We start from the raw sequence: 7,813 nt of genomic DNA, 5'->3' as shown, positions 1-7,813 counted from the left end.
CACAGCCAGAATTTAGAAACTAGCGGTCGAAGTATGTGCTCTGTGTTTAACATAGGCTACTTTGTATTGCTTCATATTCTTAAAAAATATGTTTTATTCTATTTAGTTAGTCTCTTCAATAGATGGTAAGTGAGACTGGGCTCATTGTCACATGACATTCAATGACAAGTCATGTCATGTTCGTGTTTCAATTATGAAAACAGCTTATTATAGAGTAATGGAATTCCATGTACATGTTATTAACATGAATCTACAGCCAACTGATCTCTTTAAGTTTTATTTTGTGAATATTTTGGCATAAAATTCTCTTTATATCTCATGTATGATCTGTATGTAACAGGTCAAAGACAACCAGTAGAATATTTCTTGAAATCTGACTTTTCTTCTTTAACTGCTACAAGATCTAAATGTTTCCAGTTCACTGGAAGCTTTATTATAATTTAAAACTATTATAAGAGAAAAATGATTTCACATGGTCTGTCTAGCTTAATCTTGGTAACATATATACAGTAGATATAATTACATAAAGACATGATGTGTCTTAAAAAATAATTTTCAGGAAAAAGCAAAATACTTATATTGACACTTTCTAGAAGTTAATACTATATAAAATTACTATCTTAAAAATAAACATGATATTTGTGATACCAAGGAATAACAGAAGGTTTAGAATAAACTCACTTTAGTGTTATAAAGAAGGTTTTCAATTATATTTTAAAGAACATCAATGATCATTAATAGACCATTCTTGAAACTTTTCATCAGTCTTCTATAATAGATTCCTAAGGATATGAGCAAACTGAAGTAACACATGCTTTTTCAAGATTATCAAAAATAAAATAACTGAGGCCAGTGCTGTGATATAGCAGGTAAAGTCACCTTTGCAGTGCTGGCATCCCATATGGGCACTAATTTGAATCCTGGCTGCTTCACTTCTGATCCAGCTCCCTACTAATGTGCCAGGGAAAGCAGTCCTTGGGCCCCTGCACCCACATGGGAGACATGGAAGAAACTCCAGGCTCCAGTCTTCAGATCGGCTCAGCTCTGACCGTTGCAGCCATTTGGGGAGTGAACCAACTCTCTGGCTGCCTCTCTGTAACTATGCTTTTCAAATAAATAAATAAATAAATCTTAAAAATTAAAATAACTACAAACAGATAACTCAGAAAATTAACAGATAGGGCTGAATAATGCCTTAAAAAATGGGAAACCTAAAAATGTTGTATTCTTCATGCAAATTTTGTTTTAGTAAATTACCTGATAGCCTTAGAATATCATTTTCATTAGAATACTTATAATAAAAAGCTCTCAGTAATAACTATTTTCTTTATAAAATATACTTTTGTGGAAAGGCAAGCATTTAGCCTAGTGGTTAAGATACCCACGTGCAATATGGGAGTATCTGGGTTAATAACAGTTCTGATTCCAGCTTCCTACTAATGCAGAGCCTGAGAGGCGGCAGTGATGGCTCCAGTAATTGGGTTCCTACCACATACATGAGAAACTTGGACTGAGTTCTCATTTCCAGGCTTCAGCACAGCCCAGTCAGTGGATAAAGTCAGTCTCCCTCCCACCCCATCCATTTCTTGTACTTCTCAGCCTTTCAAGTAAATAAATTTAAAAAGAATTAAGAAGATATGAATTGGTAATCATTTTATTACAAAAATAAACACATATTTGAAGTGGGACAAGTGAAATCCCAAATTATCTTCTGAAGTAGTTTTTACAATTGTAGAAGACAATATTAAATAATCAGATATTTTCTCAAATGACACCACTATGATTAAAGACAGACAGTAGAAGAAAAAGCCAAAGTAATTCTGGCTTTGAAATTCAGAGACTTGGCTTCTAATATTGCCTCAAGCAACTAATTTACATGGGACTTTTTTTTTATCCTTTTGTTAAGCTAAGCATTGCAGTAGTAATCACAGTGATAGTCTCAATTACTAAGGAAGTAAAAATTGCAAGTATTAAAAGTTATTACAATTTGGAATTTTTAAGTGGTAAAGCTACATAAAAGCTTTACTAACTAGTAGAAAACTCATTAACTAACTATTCTTTGTGCCACCTAACGAACAGTATATCAGAAGCTTTGTCAAAGTAGAAAAACTGGGCCAGCATTGTGGTGCAGGGTTTAAGCCACTGCCTGCAAGTGCTGGCATTCCATATGAGCACCAATTTGACTACTTCCAATCTGATCATCTGCTAATGTGTCTGGGAATGCAGCAGAGGATGGCCCAAATTCCTGGGACCCTGCCACTCATGTGGGAGACCCAGAGGGAGTTCAGGGTTCCTGGTTTCAGCCTGGCAAGCCCCAGCCATTTGTGGAGTTAACCAGCAGATAGGAAATGTCTCTTTCTCTCTCTGCCTTTTACATAAATAGTTTTTAAAATTTACAAAAATTATAAAAATCATAATTTGCCTGGATAGCTCCAAATTCATAATTTGTTCTTTTTTTCCACATATTTATGGCTCATCCATTACGTTCAGATTCCTGGCAGGAAATAAAAGTAGCAGAGCATAAGGCCAGCACTGTGGCAAAGCAGGAAAAGCTGTCAGCTGTGGCACCGGCATCCTGTATGGACAGCCGTTTGAGTCCTGGGTGCCTGACTTTCCATCCCACTCCCGACTAATGTGCTTGGTCCCTGCACCCACATGGGAGACCCACAAGAAGCTCCTGGCTCTTGGTTTCAGATTAGCCCAGCTCCTTGCTGGTGTGGCAAGTTAGGGAGTGAACCAGTGGATGGAAGACCTTTCTATTTCTCTCTCTGCCTCTGCCTCTCTGTAACTCTGCCTTTCAAATAAATAAATCGTTTTTTTAAAGCAGAGAATATTTATAATATAAATCTGGTCTTGAATTCAACAACCTTATTAACAAAACACAACAGCATGAAATAGAGGCAGGTCACTCAACACTACGGAAGCTGGGCAATTACATCTACTCTAAGCCAGCTGTTCAACATTTAAATGATCAGCTGCAGTACAGAGTCACTCTGCTGCTTTGGAATCACAAGAAACCAACAATGCCACTTTTGAAAGATTTTACTCTTTACATTACTAACAGTTAGCAGCACTTATTAGTGTTTATTATATGAAAAGCACTGTGTAAAAAGTTATATTTAATATCTCACATGAAACCCACATGGTACTGTTATTATTCCTTTTAAACAAATGAAAAAAAAAAAAAAGTCTCCAGTAAGGAAAGCAAATTGCCCAAAATTTTATAGCTAAGAATTTCTAGAACTGGAGTTCGATCTTAAACATACAAATTCAGAGTTTAACTATTACTTGATATTAGAAGACAACTAATGCTTCTCATATTAATATTCAAAAATCTTTTCATTTCCTTCATCCTACCAAATGAACTACTTACCCTCCTATTTTATTTTTTAGTATAAGTTCATGTGATATGAGATAAATTCTTTTGCCTTAATGACAATTCACATGATGCTTCATTTTTGCAGAGAGTGATCATATAAATTTGCTATCCAAATCAGGAAAAAGAAGTCACTGAATAATTATTTCCTGACTAAAGGTATATAAGAGGCCATCTTGAGTAAATTAGGACATATAGTCATTATATCTACAAACAACCTACTAACAAATCTATTAGGCAATATATACAAATGAATGGATATATGCAATATATTATACATTCTAGGAATTATTTAATATGCTTTTGTTTTGACATGCCGAGTTAGACAGTGAGAGAGAGAGAAAGAGAGAAACGTCTTCCTTTTTCCGTTGGTTCACCCCCCAATTGGCCGCTACGGACAGCGCATTGTGGCCAGCGCGTTGCGCAGATCCGAAGCCAAGAGCCAGGTGCTTCCTCCTGGTCTCCCATGCAGGTGCAGGGCCCAAGGACCTGGGCCATCCTCCACTGCACTCCCGGGCCACAGCAGAGAGCTGGACTGGAAGAGGAGCAACCGGGACAGAATTGGGCACCCCAACCGGGATTAGAACCAGGGGTGCTGGCACAGCAGGCGGAGGATTAGCCTAGTGAGCCGCGGCGCCGGCCTAATATGCTTTTGCAATGAATGTCTTAATCTTCCTCATGACCTTCATAATTTTGCAGTGGAAAGTGTGAGGTATATAGAAAGTATTTCATGGCCGGCACCGCGGCTCACTAGGCTAATCCTCCGCCTTGTGGCACCGGCACACCGGGTTCTAGTCCCGGTTGGGGCGCCGGATTCTGTCCCGGTTGCCCCTCTTCCAGGCCAGCTCTCTGCTGTGGCCAGGGAGTGCAGTGGAGGATGGCCCAAGTCCTTGGGCCCTGCACCCCATGGGAGACCAGGAAAAGCACCTGGCTACTGCCTTCGGATCAGCGCGGTGCACAGGCCGCAGCGCGCCGGCCGCGGCGGCCATTGGAGGGTGAACCAACGGCAAAAGGAAGACCTTTCTCTCTGTCTCTCTCTCTCACTGTCCACTCTGCCTGTCAAAAAATAAAAAAAAATTAAAAAATTAAAAAAAAGAAAGTATTTCATTCATTCATTCATTCAACAAATATTTAATAAACGCTGACAGTGTGCCAAACAGTATTTTGGATCCAGGATGTAAGAGGAAATAAAACACACAAGACCATGTGCCCTCTAGTAGTTTACATTCTCGTAGGGGAAACAGATATTGGTAGAACATTAGAACACAATTAAAAGCTCCTAACAAACTCTGAATTGTGATATTACCATAAAAACAAAGGGTGAACTGAATTCTGTGTGCCTGTGAAGTCCATCTCCTGGATAAAGCAAGGTTTGATATCCTTTCTTCAATCACTAAAGATAAAGGAGTTGTGAGGCACAGCTGCAAAGTTAAACTGCAGGGAGAAACTACAATTTATTTATGGTATTAATTTAAAGCATTGATAGGATCTTGATTTCATACTTTGAAAAATATGTTAACACCTCACAGAAGGTGCTCAAGCCATGGCCAATTTTTTTTTGAAGATTTATTTATTTATTTGAAAATCAGAGTTACACAGAGAGAAGGAGAGGCAGAGAAAGAGAGAGGTCTTCCATCCACTGGCTCACGCCCCAACTGGCAGCAATGGCCAGAGCTGCGCAGATCTGAAGCCAGGAGCTTCTTCCAGGTCTCCTATGCAGGTGCAGGGGCCCAAGGACTTGGGCCATTGTCTACTGCTTTCCCAGGCCACAGCAGAAAGTTGGATTGGAAGTGGAGCAGCCAGAACTCGAATCAGCAACTATATGGGATGCCAGCACTGCAGGCAGTGGCCTTACCTACTACGCCACAGTGCTGGCCCCAAGCCGTTTATCTTGAGGCAGTCGTGGATGTCTGAATTTCAGTATAGTCAAAAGCAGTGAGTGTGTGCAGCTGAATAATGGTGCCTGATGAGATGACCGATTTTCAAGTTTAGTCTGATGTGTTTTGGAAACAGTATAATTAGATCTAAATTAGCACGATAGTGTAAGCTTTTGATGGGTCAAATGCTACATAGAAGATTTGAAAGTACTCTTGCTAAATTTTCATTAATTTCTAAGGAAATACTCCTTTTAAGATATTTTTAATGTCTGTCAAGAATCCACATCTTTTAAAAATAATCTACGTGTTATTTTGCCAGTTTCTGTAAACACCACGATGCTTAGTAGGCTCCATTAACTACTAGTGAAGGAGAATAAACATGCTCTGAAATGCACTGAAATGAGTAAAACCTGCTTAACTCAAAGAAAAGGGACCACATAGGCAATAATAAAGTCATTTACAAATTCATAAAAGGCCTGTATGAAGGAAAAGTCACCATGATTTCAGTAGGTTCTTCAAGGCTTGTCCACAGTACAACTTGAATCTATTTTTGTAAGGTATTAAATTATCTTCCCATCATTGAGAATTCATTAATCATGTCTTCTGGTCCAAGAGGTAAGCTGTGTACTTCTGGACAACTTAATTTCAATTTACAATCCCTTCCAAATGGGAGATGATTTAATACTTCCTAAGCACCTTCATAGTTAGGGGGAAAACACATTCCTTCCACTGATTCTGATTTTTGTGTTACTTCTGTGCTCTGGGGGTTCTGCAATCTACTAGATCAACTTGCATGCTAATTTTCATGGCTTATACTCTTAAGCAGTCAACAATTACGCTGTTTTTCTATGTTCAACTTTAATGAAGTAGTATGCTTGACTTGTGACACTGAGTCTCCTGATTTTTCCCTTGTGAAAATAAAGGAATCTTGATGCTTCTCAAAGTGAATATGAAAGCAATAAATATTTAAAAACATTATACTACCATTAACATGTGACAGGAGCTTTTACTCCTGGCAACTATTTTAGCATTATAATGAAATACTTCCAAAACTGACAATTTGAGATTTTTGTTTAATAATATAAATTTGAAAACATGCATTGAAATAATGATTAAATCTATTTATTTAACATTGTTATATAAATTTATATAAAAATTATATTTTTCCATTAAGTTTAACTTGAAGAAATATGATATTGAACAATATCAATAATCAAGTTTAGCCTGATGTGTTTTGGAAACAGTATAATTATATCTAAATTAGCACGATAGTGTAAGCTTTTGATGGATCAAATGCTACACAGAAGATTTGAAAGTACTCTTGCTAAATTTTCATTAATTTCTAAGGAAATACTCCTTTTAAGATATTAAGACAATAATTAATATTAAAACAATAATTCCACATCAAGCTTTAGATATTGAGACACCATGTTAAAGTACCAAACCTTAAATTTATTAGTTATATGTCAGTTTCTACCTTTCTTTTCCAGTTTTCACAAATGTCACATAGGCATTGTTATAGTACTAGCAGGTTATTTGTTATTCTGAATATTTACATTGCTTAATTTTGTGGACTATATGAATGATTACAATATAAGTGAATTTATGGATTTAGGTTATATATTCAACACATTTGTCAGTGAGTTTATAGAACTATTAATCTGTGCATATTAAACAGAATCCTCAGGGAATATAAAACTCTTTCATGCTGAAAATCCTATAAAAGATCATCTTAAGGACTTTACCAAAGAGGCAGAGAACCCAGTAATAAAAGTGCTACCATAAGGTATTTATTTAAAGTTTGTTAGACAAAAAAATCCAACTAAACTCACACTGGCCTGTTTTAGAATTCATAAAAAATATTCAGTGTACTTAGGGGTTAAAAATAATAATTCTCACACTTGGCCAGCACAAAGATTACCCGAGATTCCTTACTTCTAGACAGTGCCAAAGATATATATTTTGGAGAGAATGAGTATTCTCCAGGCCAACAGCTAAAGAAGGCTCTGTAATGCTTCACTCATTTCCAGCTGGCCTCTAAAAGAAATAGGAATTCCTAAATTAAGGGAAAATTGTCACTGGCAGAGCTCAAGTGTTTTTCCTCAACCAATATAATAGATAATCTTAAAAACCTGATATAATCTCTAATGATAAGTGCCAATCTGTAACAAGGTTAACAGCATTGACTTGGGTAATTTCTCTCTGGGAATAAATGGATTATTCCAAAGTGGTCTAACAAGAGTGAAGTAGCATTCACAGTGGAGAGTGGACCTCATAAGGAAACTAAACTATGACTTCTACTGGAAATTATTAGCACAGCATTCCTATTCATTTATGTATATGTTTGGCAGTTCCATTTTTTGACTTTTTAATAAAGTGAGTGTGAAACAAGCATACTAAAGAACAAAAGTTGGGTTTGTTTTTAAGATTTGCTATTTATTTTGGTCAGTGTTTCAGCATCTTTTTAAAGCAGTTTGTCTGCTTTATTTAACACATGGCTTTTTGGAAATGAATCCATTTCTAGAGGTCAGACATTTGAGAGTGTCTTTCTCTCTTTCTC

At 36.9% G+C, this 7,813-nt stretch overlaps 1 protein-coding gene across 4 annotated transcripts in view; it reads right to left on the bottom strand.

The window, feature by feature from the left end:
- ADAMTS19 (ADAM metallopeptidase with thrombospondin type 1 motif 19) overlaps window positions 1-7,813 on the bottom strand; it is a 223,286-nt gene that overhangs the window by 4,647 nt on the left and 210,826 nt on the right. The window lies entirely within an intron of this gene.

Source organism: Oryctolagus cuniculus, chromosome 6 (genome assembly GCF_964237555.1).
Source record: "Oryctolagus cuniculus chromosome 6, mOryCun1.1, whole genome shotgun sequence".
NCBI classification, from domain to species: Eukaryota; Metazoa; Chordata; class Mammalia; order Lagomorpha; family Leporidae; genus Oryctolagus; species Oryctolagus cuniculus.
This window is presented reverse-complemented; position numbering and strand designations above follow the sequence as displayed.